This window comes from Rhinatrema bivittatum, chromosome 1 (genome assembly GCF_901001135.1).
Source record: "Rhinatrema bivittatum chromosome 1, aRhiBiv1.1, whole genome shotgun sequence".
In the NCBI taxonomy this organism is placed as follows: Eukaryota; Metazoa; Chordata; class Amphibia; order Gymnophiona; family Rhinatrematidae; genus Rhinatrema; species Rhinatrema bivittatum.
The window spans coordinates 430,163,770-430,177,934 of record NC_042615.1 but is presented as its reverse complement, the minus strand read 5'-3'; positions in this window follow the sequence as shown (position 1 = coordinate 430,177,934).

Here is a 14,165-nt window from a genome sequence, read left to right as displayed (position 1 = left end):
TGAATAATATTCTGTGTAAATTACATGTGAAAGTTTCCCTTTTGCAAAGTTTATTTGGCTCACATTTAAAATGACTCCATTTCTCTGAGATTTAAGTTTATAGTTTGAATTGCTAGCGTACAGAACTTACTGTGATTCTCCCTAAAGTAAATTAAAAAATAGTATCTGTCTGCAAAGAATCAGCAAATCCTGGGCCAGCCATTGTCTGTGGTCAATTGTTAAACAATGCTATCTTTAAGTTTCTATTGACTGAAGGATTAACTCCTTGGGTGTAGTTCTTTTCTTTTGAGAAACACTGCTCCTCCCCCCCTTTTTCTGTAACTCTTGCTAGCCACTCATGGGGGAGGGAGGGAGAACTTTTGAAAAGAAAAAAACTGGACTTAGTCCTGCAATTTCTCTCTCTACTTTCTATATGTTTTTAATCTTTTAATACTTTCAAACTTTAGCATGCAGCAGACAGAGCTGAGCAAACAGCGTGTTTAATTTCCTATTCTAATAATTATAAGAAGAAATTCTATTCTGATATTCCACATTGAATTTAAGCTCAGAGTATTATTGATTGCAACCTGGAACAATAGTTGCAATCTATAAAGTAATGATGGGGTCTCCACTAGGAGGCGCTATGTTATTCTACAAGTTATATTATATTATTGTTTTAATAATTCTGTTGTATAATAGTTTTTATTTTTCAGGCCTACAGACCTTCTGTATTAAGGACACTTCAGTTTTATTTTCTTTTTCACAAATTTATACAGAATTCTGAACCTTATAATTTTTACTGACAGAGGTTGCTATATCTAAAGCAATCCCTCCCAAGCCTTTTCTTGCAAATCCAAATTGATTTTATTAAATTGAATCATAGAATTGATTTCTTCAAGGTTAAAAAAGTAAGAATTTCACTTTTATCCTTACCTTAGTAATTTTTTGCTGTATGCCAGTTTTTAATATTTTCCAGATTCACAGCCTTCCTGCCATGAAGAGATGTGAAGATGGACACTTTGCAGTTTATTTTAACATTTTCAAACATTTTTCTAATACCTTTTGACTTTTGACTTTTGATCCTTGATCTAATTTTGTTTTTGATAACTTTTTGATAAGATTTTTAGCTCATATTATGTGTTATCTGTTGTCTGTCTTGATGCAAGAAATATTTGCAGGATGGATGAATATGTGTCAGTTTTGTGTAAATTAATATTTGCAAGATGAATGAATATATGTCAGTCTTGTGTAACATATGTTTAATGTAATGTCTAATATACTTGTCATTTGATTCTGCTTACTGCAAATGACTTTTCCTTTAAATGATTAATTTACATTTATTGCTATTTTACTGAATGAAAATTGATCACTGCATAAAAATTTCTTGATAATGGGCCTACCCTATGTTCTGAAAACTAAAAATGGCTCTGCTTACTGCAGCCATTCCTTTGCATGAATTTTGTTAATTGAATATTAAATACTTATTTGGCATCCCCTACAACACCACAGGGCAAGCCATTGTGGAGAGAGCAAATCATACCCTTAAGAGCTCTGGACCAAACAAAAAGAAAAAAGGGGGATTGCCCCTGGATTTTCCCCTAAACAGGATTGGCTGAACAAAGTATTGTTTTAAATCACTTAAAATAAATTTAAGACCACAGCCATGAGTAATCATTATGGGACTAGGATTAGTCACCCACAGCCATCAGTTTTGTATAGAATATTTAATGTCTGGTACGGTCCCGTTCCCTTAAAATGGGGAACGAGGATATGTTTCTCTGCTTGCTTCCACAGGTATCAAGCCGTGGAACGATGGAAAGGTGTCCAGGTCTACAGGACCCGATCCCCAACTTCTCCCTGAGCCTCCACAGCCCTCAGAAGGACAGAGTCCGGACTCCTTGCAAAAAGCAGCACCACATGACCTGGGGACAGATCAAGGCCCTATCCAACCAATCTGCACAACTCTTAGAACAGCAAGGCCTTGAGAAAACTCCAGAGAACTTATTAGCCGCTTTTTCTTGCCTGAATGCCAACTCATTAACAATTGTGTTCTGCATCCTCCTCCTTTGCCTTATTTCTCCAGCTATGGCGATTTCAGAACAAGGACTCTGACAGGACAACATGTACATCCTCGAATCAGAACTTTTCACACCTGTTGAATCGAACAGACTGTTAGATCTGCACACACATGCCAACCCAAGCCTGCGGAGAACTACTGATGCATGCTGTACCATTTAACCTTACAGTATGGACTAATTATCCTTTACAGAGAGGTTTTCATTAACTCTCCAGTTAATACTACCATACTACACATTGGTAGCTGTATTCAAGAGACTGCCGCTCTTTGTTGGGACTATGATACAGGGGATGGAAAGGGAATTCAGGTGGGAAATATCCATATTGTAACTGAACTTTTGTATTAATCACTGAACACTTGCATAGTTATACCACATATATGTATGCGATTGGCAGATTTCAGGATGTGCAGTGGGAGACCCAAGCAGGTACAGAAAGTATAGAGGGGATGAAGGATTTACCTTTTGTAGTTATATAGCCCAAATGATAACCAATGACATGTCCACTAATCTGTTAGGAAACATATGGATGTTATGTGGGCGTAGAGCATATATGTACATTTCCCCAAGATGGAAAGACAGATGCACTTTAGGCTACATCCTCCCCTCATACTATGCAGTCAAAAATTTACCCAAAGCAAGGCTCCGTAACAAAAGGGAGGCGATAAATAATCCCATAGAAAAGTATACAGAAACTCAGATAGCTAGAAGCCTGTTTCCTCCAATGGGGACAGCTATAAATTACAGAGACTTACACATCCTAGCTAACTGGACGACTGCCATATTTAATCAGACAGTTCATGCATTAAAACTACTCACAACAGAAGTTTCTCAGATTAGAGAAGTAGCATTACAGAACAGCTATACCTTAGACACTATTTTAGCTTTAACCTTAGACAACATTTTAGCCTTAAAGGGTGGTGTTTGTGCATTAATTGGATCTCATTGCTGTGTGTACATATCAGTTTATAAAGCAAACCTCACACATACCACAGAGCAGATAGAAACCATGGTTGCTGATGCACCATTTTCAGACAGAATACCAACTTCTCCATGGGACTGGCTATGGTCCTGACTCCCTGATATTTCTGGTCTCAAAAGGGATGATTTCTATTATAATTACTGTAATTATCTTAATTGTTTGCCTGTGATGCTGTATTCAGTGCATACCCAACCCTCATATCCATATTGAAACCTTGCTCTCAGCCCAGATATAAAGATGTCTTGTATGCTGCTTAATGGGGAATCTTGAGCCCTGCAGAGTTGGCACACCACCTGCACCAGCTCTGGGTGATATGGAGATTCAGGAGCTCATCGGCAGCTGGCACACCACGTCGAATCAGCTCTCTTCTCTCCATAAGCCCCCTTCCCCTATTTCCAGCCCATACCATGACATAACAGATTTCAGTAAGGGTCTAAAGCTTTATTTGAGCTGCCCTAAACAAAAACAGAAAGGGTGAGATGTGGGAAATATAAGCTTTGCCAGCAAGCCATATCAGGGTTTAAACACTAACTTCCCTTCTCCCTGACATTTGCCTGAATAAAAGCATCACTTGTGCTTAAGTCTCTGCCTGGGAAAGGATACCTGTTGGCCCTGAATTCCTGGGGGAGGGGCTGGGTGTTCCCTAGTCAGAGGCAGGACAAAGTCAGGAGGTATAGATTTCAGCAGCCAATGATATGATCCGTGCACACCCCCTGAGCCAAAGCCAATGGTGTAATGACTCTTCTGTTGCTATGGGAAAGTAGCCAATCATGTAATGACACATCATCTGCCTTTGTATGAATGTACAATAAAAGGAAGAGGCTTGGGAGGTCAAACCCTCTTTGCCCTCTTTGCCTTCTCCTTCCTCCTGCCTGCGATGAAAGCTCTTCATTACTGCTATAGCGTATGGGCACTGAAGGCCTTGAAATGTCCATACATGGCCTTCTTGCTGCTCAAAAGGAATACATCTTTTCTTTACCTCATACAGCCTGCATAACAAACTGCCTGGCTGAATGGTACTTTCTAGCCTCTCTAAATTGCCTTCATCCTCTAAATGAACGATAACTATACCCGAACCTATTCTTCGGAAGTCTTTGAGGCTTTGTCTTGACTTATTCTTTCACTAGTCTTTCCAGCTCTTTGCTAAACAGATGTCTTCTTTTGAAAGACAACTTACATGAATGCATCTTTGACCACGAATCTGCTGCCCAGTGGCAAAGCCAGACAAGCCTTTTTGCACCTACCAAAAGAGCTAAAGACTTCACTGATACCCCTATCGGGATATAAAGAGCATCAGATAAATATGAAGTTACAGATTCCAACATTGTCATCTCCTCTTCTACAGGATGCTGCTGTATCCAGCACAACAAGGCTCTTGCTATATAGCTATTACAGATAGCCATCTGCAGTGCCAAATAATTAGCTGAAAAAGTATGCTTTAAATCAGGTCCAACCTTTTATCCTGTGGATCTTTAAATTCAGGATCTCCCTCCACAGGGACAGTGGTTTGTCTTGTTACTGCTGCAACCTTGGCAATGACTCTTGGCAAATAAAATAATCACTCCAGCATTTCCACAGGCAAGGGGTTTAACTTATTCTAAACCCTCAGCAGCCTGTATCCTGAATCTGGAACCTCCCATTCAGAAAACTCCAATGCTTCAATTTCTTGGTGTAGTGGAAAGGAAGCCGTTGAGCGTCTCGGCCGTGCTAGTGCCACGACCGGGTCTGCTCACCTCGGGCTCCCCTCGGCAGGTCCCGGTCCATCCTCCCTTGCCGCAGCTGCCAGTCCCCAAAGTCCCCAACACCTATCTCGAGCGCCTCCAGCTTCCTCTACCACTCAGGCCCCTCAACGGAGCTCCCGCAGGGGCTCGACATCCTCGGTGTCCTCGGTCCCACCCCTAGGTGCGTGCGCGGTCGGTGCTCTGCCCTTTAAAGGACCCAGGGCGGGAACCTTGGCCAGGGCATCCCCCGATGACATTAGCTGAGCCCGGTATAAGGCCTGGCTCAGTTTTAGTTTGCTTGCCTCGGCAACAGTTCAACACCCCCGAGTGTAAGTTGCCTTCCGCGTCTGTTCCTGTGTTCCTGAGTCTGTTCCAGTGTTCCTGTGTCTGTTCCTTTGTTCCTGAGTTCTGTTCCTGTGTCTGTTCCTGCCCATGTCTCTCCAGTGTTCCTGAACTGTGTCTACAATTGGCTTGCCTCTCCAGAACTTGACCCTTGCTTTGGACCTGACCATGTACGGATTGACCCTCTGGAACCTGATTCTTGCTTCGGACTCGACTACGCTTGGCTTGCTTTCCTAGACCTTGACCTACGCATGGCTGACCATCCCTTGGACTGATACTCTGGCACTGACCCTAGCTATCCACTCGGACACCACTCTACCACCTCTCAGGGAGACTCCTCGAAGCCCACCTAAGTCCAGCCGGCCCCGGTACCCAAGGGCTCAACCTGCAGGGAACGAGGGCTGGTAGTGGTGAAGCTCCAGTCAGCCTCAGTTTCCTCATGTGCTCTGCCTCCTGGCAGCAGAGATCCTCTGGGTTCACCCAGAGGGCAGCGCCAATCTTGCTCCAGGCCAAGGGTCCACTCCCAGTGCAACAACGAATACTTTTAAAATTGGGTCCCAGTCTGGGGGTTCTTGAATTTTATCTTCCATTAGCCTTAAGTGTCTTGCGTATTTAGAGCAGACATCTTTTCCCTATGAAACAGCCTTATTTGCATCTCCTCTTTACCTCCTGATAAATTTCCTCTTCTTCCAGGGATTCATGGCTATTCCTGCATACTATAAATCATTTTCTAACACCGAGCAATTACATAGTTCAGGTGAGCCTAAGTCTAGATCCTGAGCTGTTAAATTCTTTCTTTTCTGAGGCCTATTCTGAGCTGCAGCCGAAGGTACTGGCAGGGAATAAATGTCCTCATTATCCCTTTTATCCTGCAATGCTTGGAAACCTGAAAAATTCTGGGGAATATTCTGCCAAAAATATGCTTGTACCCTCTGCAGAAGTGCCCAACTAAACATTTTTCTCAGGCAAGAATCTAAGGGGCTCTTGAAAGCACATTATATTATTTATTTATTTGTTTGTTTTTATATACCGACATTCACCCAAGGGTATCACATCGGTTTATATAATATCTAGTGAGATAGTATGATAACAGGTCAAACTATCTTTACATTGAGACATTGTAAAATTACATGAGACATTGTAAAATTACATCGAAGTAAGGTTTTGTAATGTATAAATTATAACAATGTAAAATAAAAGTGATTTGTTATCTTAACAATATAACAGCTAACATTTGATTTGACTATTGAGAGTTCTCATTGAGGGATATGTGCAGGGTTAAAGATCTGTTTGGTATTGGTTGTTGGGGATGACATGGGGTTAACTGTTGGCTGGGTAGGCTTTTTGGAATAGCCAATTTTTTAGTGATTTCTTGAAGTTTTGTGATGAGGGTTCCATTCTGAGATTTGCTGGTAGTTTGTTCCTGTTAAGGCTTCATTACCTCTCTCCATGTGTCGGGGGTTGGGCTGGGCTGCCTCGCGGCTTGTGGCGTGTCGGTCTCCAGTTCAGCCTGATCGGGACCGACGTCGTAGGCCTTGCCTGTGTGCGGTGTGCGCGCGCGCGCGTCGGTGACGTCATCGGACGCGTGCACGTGCTGATTCTTGATGGGACTTTTTTCGTCCCTGTGCCATGTTTGGTGTGCGCGCGCGTGTCGGTGACATCGTCGCGCGTGTGTTCGCATGCCAAGGGGGTTTTGGTGGTGATTGGTGCAGGGAGTCAGCGTGGGACGGAGAGCATTCCTCAGCTGTTAAATTTAACAGCTGAGGAATATAAACAGCATCGCTGAGCGTTCTGGTTGCCTTGGCAACAATCAACATCGGAGACAGGCTGGTATTTAATGTGCTCTTGTCTGTTGCCTTTGTTATTTTAGTTAGTTATTTTAATTCAAGTTAATTTGTTATTTCTGAATGCTTAAATGTTTTTGCTACTTATTACTTCATTAATTAATGGACTGTGTATTTGAATACACTTCTGTTCTGAAGCTAGCATGTATCTGTGACTACAGACTTCAGTCTGATCCTGAATATACTTTTGTTCTGAAATTAATATTTTTCTGTGACAACTACAGATTTCAGTCAGATTCCTGGTTTGTTTTTTAATATTTTTATCTTGTCTGACTGTTATGATTAAACCTCGTATTGCAGTGAAATTAAAGTCATTTTCATTGAACCGTTTCCTATTTTTCAAACCGCCCATCATCTGATCAATTCATATTGATTAGTTGAACTAAGGATCCACTAAATACTTTCTAATAGATTGCCAAGGCCATGGATCCGGCGGAGATATCTGGCTTACAAGCTATTCCTGGTATGGCTCAGCGCATACAACAACAACAACATTGCTTGGATCTTTTAGCTGCTACAGTGGAGCGGCTAACTAATTGTCAGAATTCTTCTTCCTCTGAGGCTGCTACTACTTCAGCTGCGCGTTTAGTTCATGGACCTGTGACTCCAATACAACTACCTGCTCCTCCTAGATATGATGGAGTTATGAAACAGTGTCGACGTTTTTTGAATCACTGTTTTATGAGATTTACATTACAACCCTGTCAATTTCCAAATGATCAAATTAAGACAACTTATATTATGTCTTTGCTTGATGGTAAGGCTTTGGCTTGGGCTTCACCAATTTGGGAACGTGGTGACCCGATTCTTGGAGATTTACAATTTATTAAAGTTTTTAAACAAGTTTTTGATGAACCCGCTCGACAATCCACTGCTGCTACAGAAATTTTAAATTTATGACAGGGTTCACACTCATTAGTAGATTATGTAGTTGAATTTCATACTCTAGCTTCAGAACTTGGTTGGCGAGAGGATAGCCTACAAAGTATTTATTTAGAAGGGTTATCATCTAGAGTCAAAGATGAATTAGCAGCTCAAGATCTTCCTGAGAATTTGGAGGAGTTAATAGATCTTACTGGACGTATTGATCGTCAAATTCAACAGAGAGTTAGAGAGACTAGAGCATTTCGGAGACCAGTGACTTTAGCATCATCTTTCTCTCGTCCTCTAGCTCCACCTTCTGAAGTTTCAAATATTCGAGTAGAGGAGCCGATGCAAATTGGACATACTCCACTTATATCCGAGGAGAGAAGACGTCGCCGTTCTTTGGGATTATGTTTATACTGTGGAGGGAAGGGTCATATGCTTGCCCAATGTAAAAAATTACCGGGAAACTCCCAAGTCTAGGAATCTCCGGGGAGCTGATCCTAGGCTGTTCTACTTCTGCTCCCCTATTTACTGTACCTGTGACTTTGGAGTATGCTGGGGTGTCTTTTTCAACATCAGCTTTTGTTGATTGAGGTTCTGGAGGAAATTTTATTCTGGCAGATGTTATTAAAAATTTACAATTACCTACTCAACTTAATACATCACCTTTACGAATTTCATCGATTCACGGAACTCATCTTCCTGGTATCATTGAGAGAAAAACTGTTCCCTTGAAGTTACGTACTTGAGTATTACACCAAGAAGAGATTTCTTTCTATATTTTATATAAGTCTATTCATCCTATAGTATTAGGATTACCATGGTTACAAAAACACTCTCCACTCATTTCGTGGGATGGATTACAAATAACAGCTTGGGGAAAAAATTGTTTCAGCACTTGTTTACAAAAAATACCTAAATCTATTATTCATATACCAGATCGCATTATTTCAAACTTTCCGTTATCTTCAACTTCCTGGACATTACCTTTACAATACATCAACTATTCTGATGTTTTTTCAAAAGAAAAAGCTGATTTACTGCCAGAACATAGAATTTTTGATTGTGCGATAGATCTTCTACCTGGTGCTATTCCTCCACGAGGTAGAGTGTACCCCTTATCTTTACCAGAGACTCAAGCAATGTCAAAATACATCCAAGAAAACTTAGTCAAAGGCTTTATCCGTCCTTCAACTTCACCTGCAGGAGCGGGGTTTTTCTTTGTTGCTAAGAAATATGGAACTCTTAAGGCCATGCATAGATTATCGTGGACTAAATGCTATTACACGAAGAGATCGTTATCCTTTACCTTTGATTCCAGAATTATTGAACCGATTGCAAGGAGCTAAAATATTTACTAAACTTGATTTAAGAGGTGCTTATAATTTAGTAAGAATAAAGCCAGGGGACGAGTGGAAAACCGCATTTAATACCCGTGATAGCCATTATGAATATTTAGTTATGCCTTTTGGTTTATGTAATGCTCCAGCCGTTTTTCAAAATCTTATGAATGAAATATTCAGGGATATGCTAAATTCTTCCGTTATAGTTTATTTGGATGATGTCCTCATATATTCAAAAGATATCAATTCTCATCATCAACAAGTTCGACAGGTGTTACAGAGACTTAGGGAAAATCATTTATTTGCTAAGTTGGAAAAATGCCTTTTTGAACAGGAGTCTTTACCATTTTTGGGCTATATAGTTTCTGTCACAGGATTTCATATGGATCCTGAAAAGGTTTCAGCCATTCATGATTGGCCACAACCAGTAGGAATTAAAGCATTACAACGCTTTTTGGAATTTGCTAATTTTTACCGGAATTTTATTCCTAATTATTCCAGAAAAGTTGCTCCACTTACAGCGTTAACTAAAAAAGGAGCAAATGCAAATGAAAAGTTGCTCCACTTACAGTCGGCTCGATACAGTAAGGCCACGGTAAAAACAGTGCGGCAGTGTCAGGCGCATCCTTCCTCCCCGCACGCACAGTTCTCTTCACTAACTCCCCGATACTCTCCTCTAATCGCATGCAAATGCATGCCGCGGCTGTGAAGCGTTAGGGAAGGGTTATGCCCGCGCAACCCATTTTACTGTATAGGCGCTGTAACAGCGCCTATACAGTAACCTGGGTGCGCTGGTACCTGTCATTTCAAATGACATTTGAAATGACAGGCACCAGGAAGTGTAAAAAAGTGTAAAAAAACAAAAAACCTGTGTGTTATATAAAAAAATAAAACAATTTTAAATACCTGTCGGAGGGCCGTGGGTCCAGGCGGCCGGTGGGCGGCGGGCAGCCATCAGCGGCATCCGGTAGTCCCTTCGCCCTTCCTCCCTCCCTCCCCTGCCTGGATGAGCGCCAAAATCGCATGGGCGGGTCGGCAGCGGGGGGGGGGGGGGGGGCGGGGCGGCAGCGGGGGGGGGGGCGGCAGCAGGATCCGGGAGCGGCAGGTAGGCAGCAGCGGGGTCCGGGGGGCAGTGGCAGCAGGATCCAGGGGCGGCAGTGGCAGCGAGATCCGGGGGGCGAGTAACGGCAGCATGTTCGATCGGGCAGGTAGGTGGGAAAAAAAGATGGCCGCCTGCACGGGGGAAAGCTGCAATTGGCCGCTGAAGACGTGACGTCACACCCTGTGACGCCAAACGTCGTGACGTCACGTCTTCAGCGGCCAATTGCACGATTTTCCCGTGCAGGCGGCCATCTTTATTTTGCCACCTACCTGCCTGCCTGATCGAACACGCTGCCGCTACTCGCCCCCCGGATCTCGCTGCTGCCCCTGGATCCTGCTGCCGCTGCCCCCCCGGACCCCGCTGCCGCTGCCCCCCCGGACCCCGCTGCTGCCTACCCGCCACTCCCGGATCCTGCTGCCGCCCCCCTCCCCCCCCCGCTGCCGACCCGCCCGTGCGATTTTGGCGCTCATCCAGGCAGGGGAGGGAGGGAGGAAGGGAGAAGGGACTACCGGATGCCGCTGATGGCTGCCCGCCGCCCACCGGCCGCCTGGACCCACGGCCCTCCGACAGGTATTTAAAATTGTTTTATTTTTTTATATAACACACAGGTTTTTTGTTTTTTACACTTTATACACTTTATACACTTTTTACACTTTTTACACTTTTTACACTTACCGTAGCAGGCCTTGCTACTTTTTCGTTTGTTTTTTTTTTTGCTTCGGGAGGAGGGGACCGGACGGGGCTGCAGGAGACCGGATGGGACCAGGGCGGGTAAGCAATGTTTTTCACTACACTACACTAACTCCTACTAGGGGGAGGCAGTAAACTAGCAGGTTAAGGCCGCGGCAGAACAGCGGGTTACGGAGGAGATAATATCAGCGCCCGTTACAGTATCGCAGGGGAATAGCTAATTCCTTCATTATACAGCTTTTTCGTTCATTTACATGCTGGGTGCGGAAAGGGTTTAGGAAAGGGTTTAGGAAGCGCTAAGGAGGCGTGAAACTGGAGACTGTATCACTGGATGGCCTTACTCGTCTGTATTGTGCGCTCCCAGCACGTTACAGACCGGGAATCTTTAACTCAACGTTACTGTATCGACCTGAGTGTTAACTAAAAAAGGAGCAAATTCCCAAAGGAATGGCCTCCAGAAGCTATAAAAGCTTTTCAAGAGTTAAAGCAAGCCTTTTTGATCGATAGTTGTTTGTATCATCCAGATCCATGTAGACCATTTATTGTGGAAGTTGATGCTTCTGATACAGCAGTAGGAGCTGTTCTTAGTCAAATTTCAGATAAAGGAGTACTATTACCTTGCTCATATTTCTCATGAAAATTTTCTTCCGCAGAAATAAATTATGGAATTGGGGATAAGGAGTTGTTAGCAATTAAAATGGCTTTTGAGGAGTGGCGTCAGTGGCTGGAAGGAGCCCAACATCGGGTGGTGGTTTACACTGATCATAAGAATTTGGAATATTTAAGTAAAGCACAACGTTTAAATCCAAGACAAGCTCGTTGGTCTCTATTTTTCAATCATTTCAATTTTTCTTTAAGATACAGACCAACTTCAAAAAATATTCGTGTAGATGCTCTTTCACGAGTCGATGAGGTTGAGGATACCGTCGTACAACCTCAATATATCATTAACCCAGCTAATATTGTTACAGCAAATACTAAGTTATCATCTGAAGGTAAAACGGTGGTGCCAACTCGTTTACGAAGACAAGTACTTTCTTGGGCTCATGATTCCCTTACTGCGGGACATCCTGGTAGAGTACGAACTTTGGAACTTTTGTCTCGTTTTTATTGGTGGCCAAATGTTAATAGCGATGTAAGGAAATACGTGTCCTACATGTGCTAAACATAAACCTTTGTCAGGTCGTCCATAGGGACTATTATAATCTTTACCCATTCTGGTTGAACCGTGGACTCATTTATCTACAGATTTTATTGTGGATTTACCTCCTTCAGAAGGAAAACAAGTAATATGGGTAACAGTAGATAGGTTTTCAAAGATGGCTCACTTTGTAGCACTTAAAAAACTTCCTTCGGCACCCGAATTGGCACAATTATTCACTGAACATATTTTTAAATTTCATGGATTACTTCAACATATAACTTCTGATCGAGGTACACAATTTACAGCTAAATTTTGGAGATCACTTTGCAAAAAATTCGGTATCCAACTGGATTTCACTACAGCTTTCTATCCTCAAGGAAATAAGAACATAAGAACATAAGAAAATGCCATACTGGGTCAGACCAAGGGTCCATCAAGCCTAGCAGCCTGTTTCCAACAGTGGCCAATCCAGGCCATAAGAACCTGGCAAGTACCCAAAAACTAAGTCTATTCCATGTTACCATTGCTAATGGCAGTGGCTATTCTCTAAGTGAACTTAATAGCAGGTAATGGACTTCTCCTCCAAGAACTTATCCAATCCTTTTTTAAATGGACAAACAGAACATACTAACAGGTCATTGAAGACTTTTTTTTACGACTTTTTATTGGACATAAACAAGATAATTGGACGACTTTACTTCCATGGCAGAATTTTCATATAACTTTCACATTCATTCTGCTACAGGAAATTCCCCATTTCAATTAGTCTGGGAAACAACCAAAACCTCTTTTGCCAATTCCAACGTCTGTACCATCTCCAGCAGCTCAGCTTACAGCTCAACAACTTCGATCATTGTGGGATTCAACACAAGTTAACTTAACGAAAGCAGCAAATATGGCAAAGAAAGCTGCAGACAAACATAGACGAGCAGCTCCTATCTTTAAAACTGGAGATCGAGTGTGGCTTAGCACTCGACATAATCGTCTTAAAGTTCCTTCTATGCGTATGGCTCCAAAGTACATTGGACCCTTTGTAATTACTGAAAGGATAGGTACACTTTCTTATCATCTACGACTACCATCAAATTTCTGAATTCATAACATTTTTCATGTTTCGTTACTTAAACCAGTAATTCTTTCAAGATTTCATCCAGCTCCCTCTGAACCAGTGAATACAACTGCTGATGCAGATATTATTTACCAAGTTCAGGATATCCTTGATGTACGTTTTCATCATCGTCGATGGGAATACTTGATTTCATGGGAAGGTTTCGGTCCGGAGGAGAATACATGGGAAGCACCATCAAACATTTTGGACAAATCTCTTTTAAGACAATTTCATGAAGATAATCCTACTAAACCCGGACCTTTTGGGAGGGGGGTAAGAGGGGGAGTACTGTTAAGGCTTCATTACCTCTCTCCGTGTGTCGGGGGTTGGGCCGGGCTGCCTCAAGGCTTGCGGCGTGTCGGTCTCCAGTTCAGCCTGATCGGGACTGACGTCGCAGGCCTTGCCTGTGTGCGGTGTGCGCGCAAGCGTCAGTAACGTCATCGGACGCGCGCGCGTGCTGATTCTTGATGGGACTTTTTTCGTCCCTGTGCCATGTTTGGTGTGCGCACGCGTCGGTGACATCGTCGCGCATGTGTTCGCATGCTAAGGGGGGTTTGGTGGTGATTGGTGCAGGGAGTCAGCGCGGGATGGAGAGCATTCCTCAGCTGTTAAATTTAACAGCTGAGGAATATAAACAGCATCACTGAGCGTTCTGATTGCCTTGGCAACAATCAACATCGGAGACAGGCTGGTATTCAATGTGCTCTTGTCTGTTGCCTTTGTTATTTTAGTTAGTTATTTTAATTCAAGTTAATTTGTTATTTCTGAATGCTTAAATGTTTTTGCTACTTATTACTTCATTAATTAATGGACTGTGTATTTGAATACACTTCTGTTCTGAAGCTAGCATGTATCTGTGACTACAGACTTCAGTCTGATCCTGAATATACTTTTATTCTGAAATTAATATTTTTCTGTGACAACTACAGATTTCAGTCAGATTCCTGGTTTGTTTTTTTAATCTTTTT